General features: G+C 36.6%; 1 long non-coding RNA gene and 1 other non-coding gene across 2 annotated transcripts; both read left to right on the forward strand.

Annotated features, from left to right (window-relative positions):
- The first annotated feature begins 11836 nt into the window (after positions 1-11836).
- Positions 11837-13390, forward strand: LOC110918051. The gene is made up of 2 exons (XR_002581045.2): positions 11837-13135; positions 13217-13390. It is a non-coding gene; the product is annotated as an uncharacterized LOC110918051 (long non-coding RNA).
- A 10866-nt stretch (positions 13391-24256) lies between these two features.
- LOC118488498 lies at positions 24257-24363 on the forward strand. Its single transcript, XR_004885037.1, has one exon. It is a non-coding gene; the product is annotated as a small nucleolar RNA R71 (small nucleolar RNA).
- Positions 24364-27264: the final 2901 nt, after the last annotated feature.

Below are 27264 nucleotides of genomic sequence, written 5' to 3' on the forward strand. Positions count from 1 at the left end.
CTTTATATCATTGGATAGAGAAAACTCAAACATCCTAAAGTGTTTGAATCATACCCTCCACCCTAAAACCATTATCCATGCCTAATAGTTTGGGATGATATAACAATCTATCTACTATAATAAAAGAAAACAAGTTTTGGACACGTGTCATTTATTGAAGTCATTTATTTTTAAAAATAATTAATATCAATTAAAAGATAATTATACAATTAAATTTAATATAAATTTAAACAATTCATATAGGAGATAATATATATAATATTTTAAAATAGAGTAAATTACAAAAATTGTCCTTTATTTATGTCACTTATTGCAAATTGTGTCCTTTGTATTCAATAATTACAGAAAACGTACTTGATGCTTGCAAACCCTTGCAAGTTATGTCCTTTAACCCTAACTCAGTTAATTTAAATAATTTATTTATTTTATCAATCTAAAATAGTTAAGAGTAGAATCTATTTCAAAAATGTTTAAAAGGTGTTTATTGGTTCTATACTTATATTTTCGTGTTCAATTCTCAACTCAAATACGGTAGTCACTATGTTTACGTGACATTTATAAGAAGAATAACCGCAATCACCCCGTCCATCGTATATCGAGTACATCGAGTTGACACGGCTTTATATCATTGGATAGAGAAAACTCAAACACCCTAAAGTGTTTGAATCATACCCTCCACCCTAAAACCATTATCCATGCCTAATAGTTTGGGATGATATAACAATCTTCTATCTACTATAATAAAAGAAACCAAGTTTTGCACACGTGTCATTCATTGAAGCCATCTATTTTTATAGATAATTAATATCAATTAAAAATTAAAAGATAATTATACAATTAAATTTAATATAAATTTAAACAATTCATATAGGAGATAATATATATAATATTTTAAAATAGAGTAAATTACAAAAATCATCCTTTATTTATGTCACTTATTGCAAACTGTGTCCTTTGTCTTCAATAATTACAGAAAACGTACTCGATGTTTGCAAAACCCTTGCAAGTTATGTCCTTTAACCCTAACTCAGTTAATTTAAATAATTTATTTATTTTATTAATCTAAAATAGTTAAGGGTAGAATCTATTTCAAAAATGTTTATTGGTTCTATACTTATACTTTCGTGTTCAATTCTCAACTCAAATACGGTAGTCACTATGTTTACGTGACATTTATAAGAACAATAACCGCAATCACCCTCCATCGTATATCGAGTATATCCGTTAGTTTTTTTTAAGATATAAATTTTTATTAGATTCATTCAACCCGTGTAATAAACGAGGTTTTTTAAAGATATAACATTTTTATTTTTTACTATACAAAATTACATTTATGCAACTCGTGTAATACTCGGGGTTTTAAAAATATAACTTTTTTTATTATGTAGGATATAAAATTAGATTTATTCAATACATATAATGCATAGGATTTATAAATATATAACTTTTTATTGTTTGGTATATAAAATTACATGTGTTCAACCCGTATAACACAGCCTCCCGCTTTAGTCTCCCTAAGGTCGAACTTAGTCTCGCTCCTCAGCTCGACGAAGTTCTTAAAAATGTAAGTTTTTATTATTTAATATATAAAATTTAATTTACTCAACCCATACAATACACGGGGTTCTTAAAGATATAACTTTTTTTTTATTATTTAATATATAAAATTACATTTATTCAACCAATGTAATAAACGAGATTTTTAAATATATATTGTTTTATTAGTTAGTATATAAAATTGCATTTATTCAACCCGTGTAACAAACGAGATTTTTAAAGATATATTTTTTTATTATTTGGTATATAAAATTGCATTTATTCAACCCGTATAATACACGGGGTTCTAACCTAGTAAATTTAATAAACCAATCAGTGGAACTGACTCGAATAAAAAAAAATATCAAAGATTAATATAAACTTCAGTTTGGAGTCACCATGGGGAGACCCAAACAATTTCGTGTTTACCCATCTTTGACTTAATTTAATTTCATGTTAAAGAGTTTGCATAGCATAGTTCGTGTTAACTACGTGTCTTGTTTGCATCAAAAAGTATCTAGCCTTACTCGTACACATGGCTCAATTTGTTGCAATGATTTATTTAGAAGTTAAGCGTGATAATTGATATTTAGATTAACTAATTTGAAACGTTGTGTGATTCGGGCAAAATTAAAATTCTAAGAAGCTAAGGGTGCAAACATAAATATGAATCTGAATGAACTCTTGGCTGCGCATATGACATCTACGAGGGCCTTTGATGTTTACTTAAAGAAACCACTATCAATCCATGTTAGATTTGAAATATATTTTTTTAAACCACAATCTTATATATTATTTAACTAGGTTATAAACTCATGATACACAAAGTGTTGGATACAAAAAATTTGTAAAATTTAAAAAAATTATAATATCTAAATATGCAGGGGCGGACCTAACATAGAACAAGCGGCAACCCCCGTTGCCCCTTGACGCTCCGGCGGTAGTGTAAAATTAGTGTAAATTTTGAAAAAATTTGACGTTTTTTCGATTTCGCTGCCCCCTTTTTATAGAAACGTTGCCCCTTTAGGTTTTTTCTAGATCCGCCACGGTAAAATATGTATTATGTTTGATGATGTTACATTTTCAATTTATACATTAATGTTATGTTTACAATTTTACAAATGTATAGCTACAAATTAGAAAATGCAAAGATAACCATACAGTTATAAAAAAAATTAACAAACTTCTCACTACTGGAATTACATATTATAACATGTAAAAGTGTTACATGTTATTAGCAATGGGATTAAAGCTCATAAAAGTAGCACATATGATCAAAAGTTGAGAGCTATCAGAAAATGACTCTTAAAGTTAAACCAAAAAATAAGCTACGACAGAGGTGCACAAACCGGGTTTTTTCTACTACCCGGGCTCGGGTATATACCCGGGTACGAGTACGACCGGGTTTGACTTTTCAGGTTTTGGCCATACCCGGGTCGGGTTCGGGTTCAGGTTTTGGTCCCCTCTGTACCAGGGTTCGGGTCGGGTTCGGGTTCAGGTTTTGGTCCCCTCTGTACCAGGGTTCGGGTTTTCAATACCCGGATAATATAATACCCTATTTCCGGGTCTGGGTAGGGTTTAGGTATTGGTCGGGTATTGGTCAGGTATGGTTCGGGTATTGATCGGGTATGGTTCGGGTTCGGGTATAGATCGGGTTTTTCAATTCATCTTTTGGCATAAAATATAGAAATATAATGAAAACCTTTATTTTTACATATTGTATGCCTTGAAGTTTGCCCAAAAAAAGCCTCACACAAGCTCTAAACGTTCAAAAAAAGTTGTACACAACGGATCCGGGTATTACGAAAACCCGGTTACGAGTATTACGAAAACCCAGGTATAGGTTTTATGGAAAACCGGGTATGCTGAAAACCCGGGTACGAAAAAACCAGGGTTCTGGTATTGAACAAAATATGCATACCCGGTCCCTACCCTACAGGTAGGGTCGGGTTCGGGTTTAAAAAACCCGGTTTTTCTAATACCCGGATTCAGAATTGTTTTTCGAGTTCAGGTTTTTTGTGCACCTCGGGTAACAATTGAAACGTGATAAGCTAATAAAACGTGTATTTTTGTAGCTATGTGGCCCAATATTACAGTCTAGCCTGCAAAGCTTTAAGCCCAGTCCATAGAATTTTGCTGGGGCCGTTTTGACCCGAAACAATATATTATTCATTAATTCATTAATGCAATTCACCACGAATTTGATAATTTAAAGTATTCTGAACTATAACGGCTTAGACTGCTTAGAATTTTAATTTTATAACGGCCTTTTTTGTGTGACAAGAAATACATGACTTAAAAAGGGTGTTAATATTAGGAGTGAGCAGAAAATCAAAATAAGCGAACCCTAACCGAAGAAACCAAACCAAAAAGCCAGACTGAAACAAAAACTGACGATTCGGTTTTCGGATTTTTAATAATCGAAAATTTCGGTTCAGTTTTTCGGATAAACCATTTTCAATAAGCGAACCAAACCGATAAGCTACAGCTCCATATATTTTATGTTTCAGTTTAAATTGTTTAAGTATTTAACCCAATGCTAGCAGAAGTTATTAATTTTATTCTTGAATATTAAGTGTTTATAATAAAAAATTACATGTTTAGTTATAATTGAAATGATTTATTTATTATCTATAAGAAATAATAAAATTTAATATAAAAATTAAATGATCTTCAAATTATTATAAAAGAAAACGTCTTAATAAAAACTCTGGAGAAACATAAAAATAGATTAGAAGGTTAGGTTTATATACACAATATTAATTCTTAATAAAAACTCTGGAGAAACTAAAAATAGATTAGAAGGTTAGGCTTATGTACACAATATTAATTAAAGGTCAGGATATAATAGAAAGTTTGTTTAGGTAGAAAATAATCTTGACCACTATTTATTAATCAAGTGCTAAGATTAAATGAGTGAAACTAAAGAAAAAAAAATGAGGCGCGTAGGTTTGTTTAGAGACATTCTAGTCAATTCAAGGCAATAGTTTCTCTCTTCTCCAATCCCCCCTCATTTTTTAAACGTTAATAACTCTTTCATACGACATTATTTTTATATAAAATTTACACCAAAAAATGAACGTTTTTTATCTTTAAAACGAGTATACTATTGCTATATTTTCGAAAAAAAATTTGAAAACCCTATTGCGTAAACGCAATGGACAAAACCATAAAGATGACTTTTTTCTAAACGTAATTGACAAAAAAAAAACACAAAGAAATATATTGTTTCTAAAACGCAATAGACAAAAAACACAAAAAATGTGTTATTTCTAAAATATAATTAAGTATTGTGATTATATAATTACGTATTTAAACATATAATAGGTATTGGAATCTCGTATTTAAGACGAATTGTACATATGATGTTTGAATTCATAACTTGTATATAAAACATCTAACTAAGTATCAAACATGAAATAAAGTATATTTTTAGCATTGTAATTGTACAACCGAGTATTTGCACAGATAATGCGTAAGAAATCGTGTATTTACAATAGTTTGTAATTAAAACAAGTATGTGTTTATGCGAACGAAGAATATGTGCCGATCATGTGAATGAGGTAACTTGTAAAACAAAAGTGTTTAATTAATGTATAATTTAAATAAAATGACCAAGTTTAAATTTCTATTAAAGCGTCGGAATATTATGATTAGTAACGGAATGTGATTACGAAGGAATATGAGTTTCTAAGAGTGGAAGTTCTAAAAAAACGAGGCGTTACATGAAGAATGTTGATGTTGGTAGATTATATACTTTTAGGTGTACAATGTTGATGTGGTTGTTTTTCATCTATTTCATTGCTTTACACTAGGGATTCTTGAAATGGATGAATCATATTTACCGAGATGAAGATGGGGAGCAATTGCCAGGACTCTAAGGAATCTGATTATTTTTCTGTTAATTTTTTAGGTAAGTTATAACTTCGTAATAATCTTAAATTGTCCTGTTTGATTCACATGAACTTATAGATTTGCACAAACCTCATAATTCAAGTTTGAGGTCAAGATCTATATGTGTGTTGTAGATGTGTTATGATCCCGAAAGAGGTAGAATGGATGGTGTTGGTAACATGACGAAATGGTTATCTCAGCATGAGGAGGTGCTTTTCTTCGTAATATGTTAAAGGACATAAGGTAATATGACCATATAAGAAGTAAATTTCTTACTTAGATCAAACGGAGTGGGCGTGGATTTGTGGCGTGGAAGCCTCTCCACACCGGGCACACCGGCCTGCGTGTGGCGTGGTGGTGAGTGTGTGGGGTTTCTTCACCGGCGTGGAGAGCAAACGGGTGATGACGTGGTGGCTCTTGATTGGTGGGTGTTGTTTGGGTTGGTTTTAATTAGTTGATGTGTAATATTTTTAAAAAACGCCACTTTCACGCCCCTCCCACTCCGTCCTTTTTTGCACCACGTCACTTTTCTGACATGTGCTGACGTGGCCGCCACATGTCAAATAAATGCCCACTTTTCATGCACTCCCACTCCGTATAGTCTTAAGTACCGTACAATATTTTATTTACATGTCAGTTTTTAAAATACCTATATGTGTGACCATCTGTATTGTTTTTTTTTTTTTTTTTTTTTTTTTTGATTTAGTTTGCTATGGGATTTACCTCAAATTTTTGAACATCATCGGGGTATTTGAAATCAAAGGACTTGGTGCTGCTTCTTTTGTCTCCGGGTTATGATTTTTTTTTATTTAAAAAAGTTTAATGTAGATATGTGTTTTTGTCTATCTTTTCTATTTCATCTATTACTAGGATTTTGACCCGCTGCGCGTTGCGGTAGCGTCGAAAGTTAAAGTAAATCATATTTATACTGTATGTTTGACCCGACTCTTTACTTAAAAAAATTACATCGTCATCGAATGAAAACGTATTATATTTGACCCGACTTGATTTCAAATACAGTTTACGAACGTACACAAAATAAGTATAAAACGTATTATTTTTTACCAGACTCGCTTGAGAAAAATAGTTTATGTCAAAACGTGAGTCCTTTACGTTGAAACGTGAATTTTAAAACGACATATAAAGTTGTAACAATATTTTAGACAACTGTGTAAAATCGTAAAAGTACTTTAGACATTAACATGGTAAGACATAGATAAAAAAAATATATTAATGTGTGATACTATGGTCTAAAGTTGTAGAAGCAATTCAAATAAAATGAGACGTTAAGTTATTAAGTAGAAAAAAGTTGGTAGATCAAAGTTGTCAATTAACAAAAGTTAAAAGTGAATGCTTAAGTTACCTAGTTTGAGAGTGTGAACTAAAAGAAGTAAAAGCATAGAGGTTAAAAGTAAAAGTATAGAAATTAGAATTGGAGTTAATTACACAAATGGGTCCTGTGATTTATACCTAATTTCGCCTTTGGGTACTAACTTTATTTTTTAACAGATTTGGGTTCTATGGTTTCAATTTTGTAACACCTTTGGGTACTAACACCAAAATTAGTTAATTAATGACTAAAATACCCTTGCATTTTTTTTAAGTTTATCAATGTAACACATTTGGGTACTAACACCTAACTTTATTTAAGTTTAAATCAATTTTACAAAATCTATTTATTTTTTTTTATTTTCATCTTTTTATTATATCTCTTAATTAACATAAAGTCTATTTATTTTTTTTATTTTCATATTTTTATTAAATTTCTTATTTAACATAAAATCTACTTGTTACATCAGTATTTTTTAAATAGATTTTTTAAATAAAATCTACTAGCTATATAGTTTTATTTAAATTAAATTTCTTACTAGTTTTAAATAATGTAAACCTTACTCGTTTTCAATTTCTAGCTATACAGTGTTATGTAAATTAAATTTCTTACTAGTTTTAAATAATGTGAACCTTACTCGTTTTCAATTTTGGATATATATGATTGATAATAATAATAATAAATATCTTTCATGTAAAAAAAAATTAAGCCATCTTTAACTTGTTTTTTTGTTCATTTACATTTTACTATTTTAGAAAGATATTTAATTTACATAAAATCTACTAGTTGCACCAGTAAAATCTACAAGCTATATAGTTTTATGTAAATTAAATATCTTTTTTACAAAGAAAAAGTTAAAAAAAAAGGCTTAAACTTTTTTAGTTTTATCTAAAGTACCTAGCTATATAGTTTTATGTAAATTAAATGTCTTTCTAAAATAGTAAAATGTAAATGAAAAAAAAACGAGTTAAAAAAAGGCTTAAATTCTTTTACATGAAATATATTTATTATTATTATCAATCATTTCAATCCAAAATTGAAAACGAGTAAGTTTTACATTATTTAAAACAAGTAAGAAATTTAATTTACATAAAACTATATAGTTAGTAGATTTTATTTAAAAAATCTATTTAAAAAAATACTGGTGTAACAAATAGATTTTATGTTAAATAAGAAATTTAATAAAAATATGAAAATAAAAAAATAAATAGAGTTTATGTTAATTAAGAGATATAATAAAAAGATGAAAATAAAAAATAAATAAATAGATTTTGTAAAATTGAATTAAATTTAAATAAAATTAGGTGTTAGTACCCAAATGTGTTACATTGATAAACTTAAAAAAATGCAAGGGTATTTTAGTCATTAATTAACTAATTTTGGTGTTAGTACCCAAAGGTGTTACAAAATTGAAATCATAGAACCTAAACCTGTTAAAAAATAAAGTTAGTACCCAAAGGCGAAATTAGGTATAAACCACAGGACCCATTTGTGTAATTAACTCTTAGAATTGTAATATATGAAAATTGAAAGGAGATAAATGTATAGGGGCTAAGTGCGTATTTTTGTAAAAGTTGAGGACTGAAAGACAAAGGTCCTCCACCGACCTTTGTCTTTAAGATTATATTACCCGTGCCGCGCGTTACAACGGCAATGTCGCCTTTGCGACTTCGTTACACACGTTCGATGATGCCATTAACATGTGGTGCCCGCATGTGACTTGGCACGTTTTTTTGACTTTGTTACACATGTTACGTTTAATGTGATTAGTCAAAGATAAAAAAAAATAGAATGTCTTATACGTTATGGTGTAAATTCGTAAAAGTAATTTAAACAAATAATTGAAATGTTGGAGAAGACGAAGTGTGGAGTTTTTAAGTAGAAAAAATAGGGCTCAAAGTTGTCAATTACCAAAAGTTAGGGGTCAATATGTCACTTACCAAAAGACGAATTTTGGATGTATTAAATCTCTAAAGTTGGATGTCTTGCATATTGCGGTGTAAATTTGTTTTTTTTAATTATTTCTTATTATATAACTATTTTTTTTTTCAGTTTTTTACATCAAAATAATAATTTCTTATAGAGAATGGAAACCAGTTTTAATAATGGCATACGTGATCAAGAAAAATCATCATAGATGATATGTATGCAAAAAGGAAATTTGTTGTCACGTGAGAAAGATACGGTCGGAACCACCGACCTTTTTCTTCTTATATAAATTTATTTAATTAACCATCTGATGGGGTATGGAATTAGACCCAACCCGAACGATCGGACATATCCGTTACTTATCACCTTTTATTATAATATTTATTATTATTGCGTGCTAACCCACGAAGCCTAGCGCGTTGTAGTTTACACTATACTAGGTTGTGGGCTTGTAGAGATAGCCCCTAACTGGGCCCGCCCTATTGAGGTTAGGGGAGGCCCATGTCTCCTATATAAAGAGGTGTTCACCTCATTATTAGGGCAAAAGATATGGAGCCGCCACACTTTTTGTTGCTGGAAATAAGAGATTCTTCTCTTACCGGCCATCTCTACATCCCCACTTTTCTATCTTCTCCATTGCAGATCTAGGTTTAAGAGGAAGAACAATGTAACAACCCGACTTTTTGAAGTCAAAGTACAAGTCAAAGTCAAAGGAAGAAAAGAATGCTGATCAGATCTGTTAATTCCTTGCTTAATTATTACCTGTACTCTTTCACTCGATAATCGATACTTTAATGTACGTTGTTTTAGTTGTATTATGCAAAGTAACATGCAATAAATGCAATTAAACGCTAATCTACTTAACGCTAATCTCATCGCAATCGCATTGCAACTTGAATCGCAAGTTCTGGATATTGTTTTACGTGTGTGTGTTATTATGTGTTACTTGTGCATGTTTATTATATGTTTTGAGGTGATTAATCGCAAACGCAATCGCAATTCTATCACAATCTCATTGCAAACTGGAAACGCAAGGTTATTTATGTTGTTGTATGTTAGTTATGTTATTTGTGTAACTATTATTTAAAACTAGCGCATCGCTTATTCGACTCTCGCTTAAACGCATCGCAACGCTCAACGCATGAAACGAAAATCAGAAAACCAACTCACCCAAGCCATCCGATCGAAAGGCCATTCGACCCACTAACCCACACCGCCTTTCTCTCCTTCCCCTATAAATACTCACCTGTCAAATCACCTGTTCACGTGATGTGACAACTCTCCTCCGACCAGTGCATTCTCGACCCTGTTTCTCTCGATTCCTCGTGATCCTTTTAAGTTTTCATCTCAAATCTTGTACTTCCTTAATCAGCACACACTTTCTCATCGATTTCACTCACAAACCACAACTTTTAACCATGAAATCCACCTGATTTGGCCTGTTATCGAGTGACGTCATCACGGGTTCATATGAACACCGGAGTATGATCTCATCTCACCAAGAATAACTCAGATCTAAAGGATTTCCACAATGTTTAAACACTGGTTTCACCTAAATCTAAACATTTTCAACTAGATTCAAACTTTTCCTCAACATCCTCAACTTTTCACATAAAACCGATAGGATCTGAGCTCATTCAGGCCTTCTACTCGTTCTCTGGTGAAGTGCCGGTCTGAGAATGGATTACTATCAAGGAGACAACCGATTGACGGGTTGAACATGAAACACCGTCAGTGAACAGCTGGTACTGACCGAACGCGGTGATTCCCGTCCGACCGAATAAGTTGGGTCTGATGAGGTTTTCGTTGTTTAGCACGTGGTCACACCGTCTCGGTCAAACCGCAACTTTCCAAACTTAACAGATTTACAAGTTTTCAAACGAACATGTCGCCGAATGGATTGTCGTCCGATCGGATCACCATCCGATCGCACGACGATCCGAACGGAAAACTTGTGATTTTTCAACACTTAAACATTTTACAAAACTTTGAAGAATATCAGTCCCAAACGAATAGTCATCCGATCGGACGACCAACCGATCGAATGACTATCCTACCAAAGGACTTGGATCTTTGAAACATCTCACTCGAACGGATCGCCATCCGAGCGAACGACCATCCGTCCGGATGACCATTCGACCAGACGACCTGATAGGTAGAGATACTTCTCACTTTTAAAATTCTACAACGAAAACTTCAAAGTTCACATCATACACAAACACATCCTTCCCAAACGGACGACCCTCCGGCCGAATGGGCATCCGTTCGGATGACCATCCGTCCAGACCGTCATCTGATCGGATCAATATCCGTCCCTCATCTCACTGACACGCTGTTTAACGCACTGCTCATCGCTTATGCCATCGTTCTATGATCAGGCTAACTTTCCAGCGTTCCCTTCAATCCAAGACTGTGTTTATTCATTAAACACAATCTGTGAGTATACTCGAACCCTTTTTGCTTCACGCACTTTTGGGTGTTACATACGTTACCTATTTCAAATCATATTCGACACACAACGCAAACACTTTTATACGCCAACCGTCTCTGCATGTTTTACGTGTTATTCGGTGAATGCTTGTATGTTATGTTTACACAGTGATTATTGCCTGACACCTTAGCAACGATAGTACTATAGTTTGGACTCAGCACCTGTCATGGACAGGGGTTGTTAAGGGTTTTACTTCACTTGTCACAGTGGTGATATGTGTTGCGCATTCTACAACTCGCAGTCATGTCTGTGCATATTTCATTGTCGATAGCTTACATGCTTCACTTATCAACATGTTACATGTTGGTTATGCGTAAACCGCTTTCGCTACTACTATACTATCAAACTTGTATGCTCACATTTACACTATGTGTATTGACCTATTTTAACGTATGTGACAGGTGTTTAGGATGCTTGCTATGATTGTTGAATTTCTGTGGAACCGAGCTAGGGGAGTCTAGAAACAAATTAAACAATTTATGAGTTGTCGGAACAATGATTATCTTTGAGAACAATATGTCTGTAATAACTATTTTTATTTGATATGTTATGGTATGGGACGTAACGTTAAATATCTGGTAATTTTAGTTATTGTGGATCTCCTGGACAATCTGTTCCGCTTAGTGCCTCACCCCGATGTTTCCGCCATCGGTTAGGGTGTGACAAACAAGGTGTGATTCTCCATCCTCTCAGAGAAAGCAGTTTGAATCCTTCTTCAGGTGAATCTGTGTTTCTTCATTGGCGCCCACCGTATATATGTTATACATTTGTTGATCACGTCTCGTTCTATCATCAGATCTTCAGATCTGTGTTCTTAGATTCACACTCTCGATCTTCGAATTGAGAAACCCCATAAATATTTTCATTCAAACTCTTACAGAGTTGACAACTGTTGGATCTTTGTTTACACACGATTCTCAATAAAAAAACTCCAGATCTGGGGTTTCATTTAAGTTTTATGTGGGTTTTCTTATCTACAATCTTAGATATGTGCTGACCCAAGCTTTAAGCATGGATTTCAATCAAAAACCTCCATAGCTTACCGATAACGAACCGCATCTTGCTACTTTTCTCTACCTGGCATTCTAGATCTGTTTTTCTCACAAGATCCATACACGAGTTCTGTCTAAAAATACCGTTCAGGATCAACGAGCTGCAGATCTAAGGTGGCACAACGCATAACTTCTGGATCTTTTCTTCGTGGGGCTACAAGCCTTGACTAATACGGTTTTTGTCAAAATCTAGGTACGGCAAAATTTTCTGAAATGTCTTTTCGTTTTTTCCTTAAACAAAAGGAGAGAAAGAAAAACAAATTTCCGAAGTCTTTTACATCACCTCTGAAAATCCCACATGCTCTAAATTTAATATTTATTAATTTAATATTTGTTGACTATGAAGAGCTCACGGGATATGTGATTATAACTTTGAATTTGGTCTTGGGAAAAGGGAGATCTTTCAGCTTTGTTATTTTAAATTATTCTTAAATATTAAATAACGGAGGTTACAATAGCTGTCATCTGTCCTTTTTAAAGAAACATATAGAGCTGTAAAGAGTAAGTAAAGCTGCCAACTATGTGGTCCCAAACTGCCGTTAAATAAAGGTCTCCGCCCTTATCGTTTTTCATTTTCAAAGACATGGCTATTTTTAAAGCCATTAGTGACCACAACTCATAAGCGCATGCTGAAGGAAGTCTCGTGCTCGTCGTGTCAGTCCGCCGCCGCGGATGAACTCTGTCACGCGAGCACTCTTTACTCCTGGACACGCTTCGCGCGCGCAAGTCCACCTGTTGCGTTCGGATTTGGAACACCGGCAGCAGAAACCAACTGAACTACGTTGACATTGCGAGCCATGTGTGTAATCTTGAATGATGGAGCACGAATATGAATGAATTGGTTAGCACTCATGGGTACCTCAAAATCAAATTATGGTTTAGAAATATCCAACATTGTCTAAGGTAAAGATATCGTTAGTCTATAAGTTTTTAATTGATGTTTTTAAGGTTATTAATAATATAGTTTTTTTTTTCTTTTTTAAGGATGCGACTGGGACTAGACACACCAATAGAGTACTGTATCTAGCAACGTCACCCGATGGTCAGGTAATAGTGATGGGCACATGGATGAAACATTAGGATTTGGAATGTTTTCCCATCTGTGAAATGTCTTGTATGTATTATTTTCATTATAAAGGTGGAAAATTTCCTATTCAATGGCGTTCAAATTTGTAATATCAGAACTAGGCAAATCTAGATTAAAACGGGTCAACTGAATCATAATATAAATTTAATGAATATGGTCAATCAGGGAACTAAAATGAAATGGGTCAAGTATAGTGAACTAGAATGAAACGGGTTGAGTAAGTACAAGATATAATAAACAAATGAATCTAAGTTAAAATATAGCAAATTAAATGAAACGGGCCGAATGAACCTATGCAGGTCTAGATGTATGGATCATGGGTTGGTTTAGGTGGTAAGTTAAGGATTCATTTTCACATTTGAACCTGGGTTAATTTTGGCGGTGAGTTAAGGATTAATTTTTGTTCGTACAAATATTTCATTACTGTAGGTAGGTCCCCCCTGCATATCATGAAAAAAAGTTAGGGGGAGCGGGGCACAATCGGTGACCCCTTGCGGGGACCATTGTTGGCGATCGGTGGTGGTGCCGCCATCCAGGCGGTGAGCCAAATCGGGGGGCCAAATCGGTGGGGAGACACCGAAGAAGGTAGGAGAGAGAAGGTGGGGCCACCCTCATTTTCAACCAATGAAAACTTTTTTTTAATAAAAAAACAATTCCCCTAAGAGGGGAGTGCCGCCATCAAATTGGGGTGCGAGGGGAGTTTAAGAGGGGAGTTGACGTGGCATAACCTGATTGGGTGTGCGTAAGAAAGGGGACTCCCCTAAGAGGGGAGTGCCCCTCTCACCCTTATATTAGATAACCATTCATAGTATACAATATATACGTATAAGAGTCTCGAGAATAATTACAAGAACACCAACTAACTATTCCAATAAAATGGTATTCTTTTTGTAGTCGAATCTCTTTACATCTTAATATGTTTCTCTCATTTTGATGGGCTTCACCGATAGTGTCACACCCACTCGTAGGTGAAAGCGCACGGTGTGAACTTGATCAGTTTTCATTACATATGATATAAGTAAACAACTATATGAATAAAAGTCACGATGTTCATCCATTGAACATAAGTTAAAAAAGAATACAAGTCATACGATGTTCGATAACAAAAGACAATGCAAGTTATAATGTTTTAGAGGACTTGTTTCATAATAAAATTTTTAAACACCAAGGCTTGCATCCTATGTCTCATCGAAGATGAGATATATGGACCAAACCCTTCAAAAGCAGATGACATCGCCAACAAGACAACCAAATTCTTTGTGATAACAATAGCGCCAAGATCCACTTAGTTTCCTGAAATACATGTAAGTTTAAAAATCGTCAACAAAAGTTGGTGAATTCATGTGTTTGAGTTCACATCAAATGAATCTTAAAAACATTTAAAAGTTCGAGTATAAAAAACTGGTATGTAAAGCGTCTATGAAATCGTTCATCATTAATGTTTTGCAAGGACATTAATATATGTGACGACATAGGAAGCACTCAACCCTTTAACGATTTAGTATCGATCCACTTGGCTGGGATAACAAAAGCACTACATACGGCCATATAAGGACCCATGAATGGGGCTCGCCCGTACCCGATAGATCTACCATTTTTGTTCCTTGGTCTTATACAAGATTAATGACGCTTAAGAGAGACCCTATTCGCACATGATCTAGTTGTTTCATTCCATAACTTAACCATACCATAGTGACATGTATTTCCCCCGAGAGTTATAAAACCGAAAACGTTTAAAAGAAAAGGGGGACATGAACTCACAATTTTGTGTCTGAATGAGTATGCTAGCAAAGGGGTATTCCAAATGCGTGAGACAACCTATAAGTGTTCTAACCCATTAGACACTTAGGTCTCTACTAGACCACCTACGCGTTGCTCAATCCGTTGTTAAATTTGTATTTGTTACATATTTGGAACCCTTGTGTATTTTAATATGTTGGCATTTGTTTCGTGTGTTTGCTTTAAATATATATATACTTCTTATATATATATATATATATATATATATATATATATATACATATTGCATTCATAATGTGTACGAACGGGTCACGCCCTTCGTGAGTCTTCATGCCTAGCACGAGCATAAGTGGCCTAGCCCATGAGAGTCTTTATGCCTTGCACAAGTGAGAATGGACCTAGCCCATTTGAGTCTCCGTGCCAAGCACGGTATAAATTTGTTACGTGTCATATATATTTTTAAGTTTAGTGAACCTCGTTCACATGTGTATGTATGTTTGGTTCGATTGTGTATATTTGTTTCACAAATATATATCTATATATATATTGTCTTGATATAATAGTTAAAAATATTTATTTTTAACGTCGTATTTATGTTGATGTACATGTACGGTATTCTTCATGTGTGTACACTTCAACAAGTGTATTTGAGTACATCATTGTGTACTTGCATATTTATACGTATAGGTATACCATGTATATACTTTACTTGTATATTTTATTATTGGTATTTATGTCATATTTATATGTATTTGTGTACATGTACATTTCTCGTATTCTTGCAATTTCACCAATTGTATTTTTGTACATATTCTTATACGTAATAGTATACATGTATAGTTATGTATTTACACTTAGAAATTATTTATTTTATACTTGCCGGAATTTTAAGAGTATTGAAATATATATATTATCCAAGGTCTAAAAATATATTATTTTTAGAGTTCGTCGTAGGATTCGTTAATATATATTTTCGTGTCGAGAATGCCTAAGTGTCGTTCGTGATATGTATCTGTTTCTTGTCGTGACGATATGGCGATCGTTGTCGGTGACAACGTATTTAAGTTATTACCGAACTCGTATTATATTTTGTATCGGTTTCAATTGTATATTATTTTGTCAATACATATATATTTATGTAACGGTTTGTTCGATGTCCAATTTATCCGTTGTCCGCATCATGTTTAGTGATATAACATAAGTTTGTCCGTAAATGTATTTTTGTGTAAATAAATCTTCCATGTATTTTGAGGGTTTTCCTTATATGGTGTGTTTGTATTTAGTTAGTATTTTTCCTAACTTCTAATACATACACATAACACACTTATACATTTACACAAAATGGGTTTTCTAAAGACATATATTTTCATCCTAAAATACATATATATATATATATATATATATATATATATATATATATATATATATATATATATATATATAACTTCCCATTTTCTAACTTGTTTAAATATGTTTAAGTATTTAAGAAAATACTTTAGGAGTTTAGGACTTAAACTTTTCCATCAAGACTTGCCTAATCATGATTAAGTTCACCAATGACGTTTAGGTGGTGTTTGTTTTTTGGCCAGAAGCACTTTTGGCCACTTATGTCTGCGCCGCGCAGACGTGCGCAGAGGTTTGGAGTCTGCGGCTTGTTTGTTTTCTCGCAGACCTTTCATTAAAAAAGGTCTGCGATACCTCTTCACCACACAGACATTCACCCATGTCTTCTTGGAACCTCTTCTTGGCACATACCTCTTTTTCCCTGCCACCACCTCCACCACCACATCCCTGCCACCACCGCCACCACCACATCCCTGCCACCACAGCCACCTGATACATCACCACCACAAATCGAACAAAAAACCCCCAAATCGAACCAAAAACCCTAATCGAACAAAACCCCCAAATTTCTTCGACCCTCGATCAGCGACCTCCGGTTAACTGGATGCAAACCAGGTCCATCCGGGTCAACCCTCATCGAACTCGGTGGAACCCTAACTCAGGACTTGGTGCTTCCTGGCGGCGTCGTTATTCCCAATGTTTCTCCGGCAATTAGGACTTGATAAAGGTGAACGACGACTGCGGTGGTGGTGGTTGAACGACGGGGGTGGGTGGTTGTGGTTGTTCTTGGCGGTAGATGATGGCGGTGGTGTGATGGCGGAGGTGGTGCGGTGGTGGTGGTGCTATGGGCGGTGGTGGTGGTGCTATGGCAGATTGTAGAGAGAGAGAGTAGAGAGAGAGAGTTGAGGCAGAGAGAGGAGAAGTGTGTGTTATGTGATGTGTGTGAAAAGTGTTTTTGTAGAAGAAAGAAAAACAAACCACTTCTCCTTGCAGACTGCAGACATTTGGTCCACATCTTCTCCTGCAGATGCCTGCAGATGTGGTCCGCAGACTGCAGACCTTTTCCTGCAGAAAAAACAAACAGCACCTTAGTCATGTTAATCACTTCTAATTACACTTAATCACGATTAGGATTTTTAGAAAATTTCGCCATAGTTTCCTCTTAAATTATGGCGTTTTCCACGTTTTTAAAACGTATTTTAAACCATGTTTAAGCCCAAAAATCGTCATCAACTCAAAACAAATGACATTATCAACTTTGCATGCATGTATATCTCATAACATCTTCATTCTTCCAAGAACCTTTGTATATATTGTAACGCCCTGCGTCCCCGAACTTTTAGAATTTGTCAATTTTAGTCCTTACACTATGTGAAACTTGACACTTATGATACTTGGTGATTCTTGATACTTAATTCTAGATACTTGATTTTTGATACTGGATTCTATGAAACTTGATTCTTAATACTAGATACTTGATACTTGACTCTTGATGCTAGATTCCTGATACTTGATTCTTGAGACTTGATTCTTGACTCTTGACTCTTGAGACTCGTGAAACTTGAGACTTGGTTAAACGAGAAACTAGAGACTTGATGCTTATGTAAACTCGGAAACTTGGGAAATTTTATGTTAATCAAATAATCTTGTTATGTGATAATATTGTACAATAATACGCAACGCAACGCTTAATCAAACTCGCAAAACGAACCAAAGAGGGAAAAGTTGCAAAACGGATTGGACTGCCCGAATGGACATCCGATCGGATGAGCATCCGATCGGAGGGCCATTCGACCGAACAGCCATCTGATCCAGCTTCTTGCACCGCCTTTCACACCTCAGACACTATAAACAGGACCTGTCACATCATTCTTCACTGATGTGATAGTCCCCTCTGATCCAGGCGCACACGCTACACTTTTCTTCCATTCTAGGCCGATTCTTGTAAGTTTTCTCTTAGATTCTTATACAACCTTCATCATTACACAATTCCTCATCTAAATCTTGGTCGAATCATTGTTTTCCACCATGAAATCCCCAAGATCTGGACTCTTTGGTGGTGATGTCATCACGGTTAAGTGAATATGACGTCATACCATCAAAGTTGGTCCAAATCCGAAGGGTTTCACTAGATTCTTACAAAGTTTTTCTGCAAACGTTTTTTTTTTTTGATCGATTTTATGTCTATCTTTTCAACTATCTTAAACTTTTACTTAATATGATAAAGATCGGACCCAAACGGGCTGTAGACTTATTATTTAGTCTGGAGCTGGCTTGGAAATGGTTCATCATCGGAAAAGATGACCGGATTACGGATTCAGGCATGAACACCGTCAAGGACAGATACCTGATCGGACGGGGTGATTCCCATCTGATCAGACAGGCTGAACCTTGATGAGGTTTCTATTGTCTTGATACGTTACCATGTCGTCTTCGTTAAACGCAAACTTAGAGTTTTTGCAAACTTTTCAAACAAACAAGGACACCAAGGGACGAACGACCATCCGATCGGACGGCCGTCTGATTGAGTGACCGTCCGACCAGGTGGACTATCTCAGTAAACTTCAGCACTTAAACTATTTTTTAATCAGAACTTTGAACTTTGAAACTTACACTCGAATAAGTCATTCGACCGAACGGTCATCCGATCGGATGACCATCCGATCGAACGACTTGTATTCATGCTATAATGAAAACTTCAAACGATAAACCTTTAGTAACTCACTCACTGATCGAATGACCATTCGATCGAATGGCCATTGATGCGTGTTAGCGTGTATATATTTTTAGATATATATTTAAGCCCTTTTTACACTTTTAGCCAAGTTTTAAATTTATAAAACATGATATTTACTAACACTAAACACACATATGGGCAAGTGCACCCATCGTGGACGTAGTATAGTGTTGGTAAGATACCGAGGTTGTCCAAGGACACAAGAGCTTTTAGTACCGGTTTATCCTCAACGTCTAATCAAATCAAAAAGTTAGAAAAGGTTTTTAAAACTAAGAAAATAAAAACTAACTAAATGCTAAAAAATAAAATAAAAATAAAATAAAAATAAAAAAAACAGATAGACAAGATGAATCACTTGGATCCGACTCGTGTATTAGTATAACCTTTGATTATTTTCGCACTTTTGCACTTGTTTAAGAGATTATCTTAGTTATTGTAGTAGGCCCCTCTTTTGAAGGCGACGTTACCCTCAACCCAGTAGTTTGAGTCAGCAAGGATGCAATCCCAATGGGTCGGATTATTGAAAGATAATGAATTAAGTTATTAATGCAAATTATGGTAGGCCCCGCTTTTGGCGGTGACGTTACCCTCGGCTAAGTAGTCTGAGTCAGCAGGGATACAGTCCTAAATAGTCGGGTTATAGTATTAATAGTAGTTAACTTATGAGGGGGTCAAAGAGTTTGGATCCCCGCCATCCAATACCTATGGGCATTGAAGGAGATCCTACAAAATTTGACCCAGGTCCCTTGCAGGACTTCTAAACGCTGAACAAGGGCAAGACCCTTACCAAACCGTTCCCTTAACCCTCGACCAGGTAGCCAACATACCTCCATATAGACCGTGGAGATATGAATGGTGAAAATCTTTTATTTTATATAGACAGTAAAATAATGCCAAGACACCACGGATAAACGATAAGGAAAGATCACCTTCAACATAAGTAACTAGTTATTAAAGTCATTAATACAAAACCAAATAAAAAGTGCAAAAGATTAAAAATAAAAAGTATTATACTAAACACTTGTCTTCACCAAGTGATGTAAGAGACTTAGGCAAACATGGCCTTGATTGTCAAGAACTCTTACGATCAATCTTGGATCGCGAGACGACTCACGCACTCTATGATGGACAATGGATGATGGTGGTGGATGATGGTGTTGTGATGGTGGTGGGTGGTGGATGAAGTGTGAGAGAGGTGGTGTGCCAAGGGATGAGTTGAAATGAAGCCAAGCACTCCTATTTATAGGCTGAACAGAAGGCTGGGCACGGCCCCGTGTCCGCTGGACACGCCCCCGTGCCCGTCTGACACTATCTCTCTTCATTAATTGTAATTCGCAATTACAATTAATGCACCTGCTGTACTTTCGCCACGCCCCCGTGCTCACTGGACACGGCCCCGTGGTGGGCAATAGAAGCTTCTATAGATTTGTCTTTTCTGCTGCTTCTTGGGCACGGCCCCGTGCTGGCTGAGCACGGGGCGTGTTCAGTCTTCTGACTTCTCTATTCTTGCTTGGGAGGATGCCATGAGGGGTCGGGCAATCCACTTTTGTTCCTTTTCTTGTATTTATGTTAGATTTAGCTGTCTTTTTGCTTCTTTTGTGAATTTGAGCTCATTTCATCCTGAAAATACAAAAGGAAGACAAAAACACTCTTTTTCCAACATTAGTACTTAAAAAGGGTTAGTTTTATGCCTTAATTGATGTAATTTATATGTTGCATTTTACACACATCAAATACCCCCACACTTGAACTTTTGCTTGTCCTCAAGCAAAACTCTTTAATATGTGGCTTACACTCCCAAATGGAATGGGTAGAAGAGAAGGTTTTTGGCTTGTCATAGAGTGTCGGGAATCCAAGATCTTTTTGGGTTTTATTTTTATTTATTTACAATCCTATTTGTTATGATTTATTTAGAACATTTCATAAGAGAAATTACTTATTTGGGCATAGCATGCCTTTTTTAAAATTTCATCTATATACAAGTTCACATACCTCACGGGGGATCACTCAGCACTCGGCCGAAGGTGTATTTTTAGTGAATCACTCGAGAGCGGCATGGAACTTATTCCTACCATAAGCTTGCCAAGCAATCAATCCTCCTCCTTTTTAACTTTATACCTTTGTAAATATCAAGAGGGCTTTTTGGGTGAAGGGTTAGGCTTGGGCTAAAGGTGGGTGGTTGGGTTAGTGGTTAGTAAAAGGGCGAAAAGGCGTAAAAAGCGTCGGTTTTCGTAAAACACTTTGTTTTATTGACTTTTTATTTCGAAGTATTTCTCCAAACAAGCTTTTTGTTTTGATAGCTTTGTTTGTTTATTTCTAACTTCATCATCATTTTTTTTTCACACGAAAAACCGAGCTTGTTACTAAAATAAAGGGTGAAAATAAAAAGGGTTTTTGGTGGGTAAAAAGGGTTTTTAGGGTAAAGAAATGAAAGGTTTAGGCTCAAAGGGGGTTAACTAGGGGGATTTTGGGTAGGTGGTAAAAAAATGAAAAATAATGGTGTAGAAAAAAAATGGTTAGTCCTAATGCCTCCATCATTTACTTACTTGGGTTTAAGTTGGTAAGGACCGGGAATGAATCATCGTAGCAAGTTCTAGAGTCGTAAGAACCAAGCGGCTATTCACACAAGAAACGAAAAATGAGCATTTAGTCAAAAGATGTAAATTTTGTATGCTCAATAAAGGCTCAAAACTCACTTTTGTGGGAATGGGTTTTTATGTGATCAAGTATATATAATCAAATTTTAACTAAGCTTGTCATGCCGTTTCATAATTTTCTTATGTTGGTTCTTGTTATCACGACGCTCTCAGTTGTAAATTTGTAAAAATATAACCTTATTAATCTTAGGATTCCAACTTAAACTTTAGACAAATAAAAAAATGAAAATTTTTGTTTAGCGGTTCCAATAGAGTTTTGTGTAAGGCTTGTTAATAGGACTTGCAAAATTTCAAGGTTTTAGCTTCGCCCCCCCCCCCCCACACTTAAATTACACATTGTCCTCAATGTGTCCCAAAAATAATTTTTTAGGTTGATTGGATGTGTAATACGGTGTTAAAAAGCAAGGATTTATGTTACTGGCAGTCTGGACACGGCCCCGTGGGGACCGGACACGGCCCCGTGTTCAGGTGCCAGTAACAAAAATTAAAGAAATGAGATAGAAGCCTGGACACGGGGGCGTGTCTGGTGAACACGGCCCGTGTCCAGTTACCTGAACTGGGCATTTTCTGTAGGGGGTTCAGCACGGGGCCGTGTTGGTTGGACACGGCCCGTGTTGAGCCTTCTGTAATGGAGAAATTTATGTCGGGTTGCCTTGTTCTTGTGCATGGGGCCATTTTTCTCGTTTCCCTTTTCATCATTTACCACCATGAGTGTGTTTTATTCCTGCAAAATAAAACTAAAAGATTAAACTAAACAAAGGATAGTTCTGCGGAATGCCTCCGTGGTGCGCCACGTTTATAAGGGTCCTTGGCTAGACCCAATGTGAGGTTATATGTTTTCTGAGTGGGATGTTTGGCATCCCATGTTACACCCTCGGAGAGCCGCATCCAAACTTGAATCAATAACCTTCATGTAGTTGACCGGGTCGTCGTCTTCTATTCTCTTCCCAACTCCGAATTTTACTTCATCATCCCCGTACCTCAAGGTGAGCGTTCCATCATTCATATCTACCACTGCTTGTGCGGTGGCAAGAAATAGTCTCCCTAGTATGAGGGGGACCTCGGTGTCTTCCTCCATATCGAGTATGACAAAGTCGGCCGGATAGACGAATTTGCTTACCTTTACCAGGACATTTTCGATGACACCTTGCGGGAATTTGACGGATCGATCAGCAAGTTGTATGCTCATTTTTGTGGGACTCGTTGTTCCTAGGCCGAGTCTTTTAAACATTGATGATGGCATGAGGTTAATGCTAGCCCTAAGATCGGCTAGTGCATTACGAACGGGGGAATCCTCGATTGAGCAGGGAATCGTGAAGCTTCCGGGATCGATTTTCTTTTGGGGAAGTTTGTTGAGTACGAGAGCAGAGCATTCTTCGCCTAAGTTAACTAATTGCAAAGTTTCAATTTTCTTTTTATGAGTGAGGAAGTCCCTCATGAACTTAGAGTATTTGGGCATTTGGGTTAGGACATCAATAAAAGGAATATTGACATGCAATTGTTTTAACAGACTTTCGAATTCGGCGAATTGCTCATTGGTCTTTTGACGAATTAACCTACCGGGGTACGAAACTCGAGGAGCCTTGGCAGGCTCTGATGACGGAGGGGAGTTCTTTTCCTGCAGAGGCGGGGGTATAATTTCTTCTGTTGGCGGTGGCGCCTCCGCAGGCCCCACGGTTCGGTTTCATAACGTGATGAGATGAACTTGCGCTTTTGGGTTTGTTTCGGTATTGCTTGGTAATGCATCTTGTGGTCTCTCGGAAAAATTTTGAGCTAGTTGATTTAATTGTTTTTCTATGTTTTGAATACTAGCTTGTTGATTTCTAAAATTTGACTCTAATTGTAGAAACCTTTCCGAGTTTTTCTTTTTAGTGTCGGAGATGAGGCGAGATACAGTATCTTCAAGCCTTTCTCGTCCACCTTGTTGAGTGAAATTTTGTGACTCGTTTCTTGGTTGTTGAAAGTTTGTTCGTTGGGTTTGTTGGTTACTACTATTGCCGGGCTCTCTCCAACCAAGGTTTGGGTGGCTTCGCCATCCTTGGTTGTAGGTGCCCGTTGGAGGACCCGACGGCCTAGGTCTATTATCAATGTAGCTTACCGACTCTTGTTGATCTTCCGTTTCTTTCATACAACTCCAATTTTCGTGTGGCCCACCACACCCTTCACAAGCCATAACCGAGACTGTTTTTGTCATTTCCAATTTTTTTATTTTTGAAGAAAGGGCCTCGATTTGGGCTTGCAAAGAGGTGCTTTCATCAACCTTATGGGCGCACGGGGCAATAGATTTATTGCCTCGGGGAGTGTGCCACTGAAAATTGGTTTGAGCAATTTCCTCAATTTGGTTATATATTTCATGCGGGCGGCGATTACCTAAAAGTCCCCCGGAGCTAGAGTCAAGTGTCTGTCTTGTGTGTGGCAACAATCCATTATAGAAAGTGGATACTTGTTGCCATACTGCAAGGCCATGATGTGGACACTTGCGTAATAGTTCCTTGAACCTTTCCCAAGTTTCATATAAGGATTCCCCGTCCTCTTGTGAATATGTATTAATTTCAGTCATTAATTTAGCCGTTTTAGCGGGAGGGAAATACTTATATAGAAATTTTTGGGCTAGTTCATCCCAGGTGTTCACCGATCCAGCTAGGAGGGCGTTGAGCCAAGCTTTCGCTCGGTATTTTAGTGAAAAAGGAAACATTCGGAGGGGGATGGCGTCATTTGATGCTACATTGATCCGAAAGGTATCACATATTTCTAAGAAATTAGTAATATGTAGATGGGGATCCTTGTCCGCAAGCCCATGGAAGGTTGCGGAGTTTTGGAGCATTTGTATCAAATGCGGCCGAAGTTCGAAGTTATTGGCTTCAACATTCGGTGCATTGATAGCGGCGCCTAGGTTACCTACAGTGGGTCGTAGATAATCCATGAGGGTACCTTGGTCCGCCATGGGTGGATTCCCCGAAACTTTCTCTTGGTTTTTAGCTTTTAGTCTTTTTCTGAGAAAGCGTTCGGGTTCTTCTAGAGGTTCTTTTATGTCCTTATTAGAACTGGAGCTCATACACTACGTAGGATGGCGTCTGGTTCCAATTCCTGCAATAAAAACAGAAAAAAATGCTGGTCAGAGGGTTCACCACGGCCCCGTGCTCAATGAACACGACCCATGGTCGGAGTTACAGTGATTGTTTTCCAGATCCCAGTTACTGGAAAGTTGGACACGACCCCGTGTTGCACCGACACGGCCCCGTGTTCAGCCTTCTGTAACTTGGAAAACTAAAAACTGCCAATAACGATGCTGGGCACGGCCCGTGTCCGATCAGGCACGGCCCGTGCTGAGCTCTGCAGAAGCTGAAAAACTAAGAAAAACCTAAAAATTAAAAAGAAAAATAAAAATATGATTAGGCCGTTGATTCCTAACTTTCTTAAAATCCTTGGGTCCCCGGCAACGGCGCCAAAAACTTGATGCGTGTTAGCGTGTATATATTTTTAGATATATATTTAAGCCCTTTTTACACTTTTAGCCAAGTTTTAAATTTATAAAACACAATATTTACTAACACTAAACACACATATGGGCAAGTGCACCCATCGTGGACGTAGTATAGCGTTGGTAAGATACCGAGGTCGTCCAAGGACACAAGAGCTTTTAGTACCGGTTTATCCTCAACGTCTAATCAAATCAAAAAGTTAGAAAAGGTTTTTAAAACTAAGAAAATAAAAACTAACTAAATGCTGAAAAATAAAATAAAAATAAAAAAACAGATAGACAAGATGAATCACTTGGATCCGACTCGTGTATTAGTATAACCTTTGATTATTTTCGCACTTTTGCACTTGTTTAAGAGATTATCTTAGTTATTGTAGTAGGCCCCTCTTTTGAAGGCGACGTTACCCTCAACCCAGTAGTTTGAGTCAGCAAGGATACAATCCTAAAGGGTCGGATTATTGAAAGATAATGAATTAAGTTATTAATGCAAATTATGGTAGGCCCCGTTTTTGGCGGCGACGTTACCCTCGGCTAAGTAGTCTGAGTCAGCAGGGATACAGTCCTAAATAGCCGGGTTATAGTATTAATAGTAGTTAACTTATGAGGGGGTCAAAGAGTTTGGATCCCCGCCATCCAATACCTATGGGCATTGAAGGAGATCCTACTAAATTTGACCCAGGTCCCTTGCAGGACCTCTAAACGCTGAACAAGGGCAAGACCCTTACCAAACCGTTCCCTTAACCCCCGACCAGGTAGCCAACATACCTCCATATAGACCGTGGAGATATGAATGGTGAAAATCTTTTATTTTATATAGACAGTAAAATAATGCCAAGACACCACGGACAAACGATAAGGAAAGATCACCTTCAACATAAGTAACTAGTTATCAAAGTCATTAATACAAAACCAAATAAAAAGTGCAAAAGATTAAAAATAAAAAGTATTATACTAAACACTTGTCTTCACCAAGTGATGTAAGAGACTTAGGCAAACATGGCCTTGATTGTCAAGAACTCTTACGATCAATCTTGGATCGCGAGACGACTCACACACTCTATGATGGACAATGGATGATGGTGGTGGATGATGGTGTTGTGATGGTGGTGGGTGGTGGATGAAGTGTGAAAGAGGTGGTGTGCCAAGGGATGAGTTGAAATGAAGCCAAGCACTCCTATTTATAGGCTGAACAGAAGGCTGGGCACGGCCCCGTGTCCGCTGGACACGCCCTCGTGCCCGTCTGACACTATCTCTCTTCATTAATTGTAATTCGCAATTACAATTAATGCACCTGCTGTACTTTCGCCACGCCCCCGTGCTCACTGGACACGGCCCCGTGGTGGGCAATAGAAGCTTCTATAGATTTGTCTTTTCTGCTGCTTCTTGGGCACGGCCCCGTGCTGGCTGAGCACGGGGCGTGTTCAGTCTTCTGACTTCTCTATTCTTGCTTGGGAGGATGCCGTGAGGGGTCGGGCAATCCACTTTTGTTCCTTTTCTTGTATTTATGTTAGATTTAGCTGTCTTTTTGCTTCTTTTGTGAATTTAAGCTCATTTCATCCTGAAAATACAAAAGGAAGACAAAAACACTCTTTTTCCAACATTAGTACTTAAAAAGGGTTAGTTTTATGCCTTAATTGATGTAATTTATATGTTGCATTTTACACACATCACCATCCGTCTGGATGACCATCCGATCGAATGGTGATCCATCCCATCTCATAAGTCATCCGACCGGATGACCATCCGTCCAGATGGCCATCCGATCAGGAGACTGATCCGACACTTTGTACGATTCTCGTTATTCTGCCGACGCTTATCTGTTAATCTATAATCAGGCTAATCTCTGAGCTCCCTTTAATCCAAGTAGTAGGTGAAGTTACTTAACACCCGCTGTGAGTATACTCGATCCCTTTTCGTTTTAAACTTTTGGGATGCAACATGTATTCTATGAAACTTAAAATTATTTGGAATCTAACTCTATCCTCT

Source organism: Helianthus annuus, chromosome 16, assembly GCF_002127325.2.
Source record: "Helianthus annuus cultivar XRQ/B chromosome 16, HanXRQr2.0-SUNRISE, whole genome shotgun sequence".
Classification (NCBI taxonomy): Eukaryota; Viridiplantae; Streptophyta; class Magnoliopsida; order Asterales; family Asteraceae; genus Helianthus; species Helianthus annuus.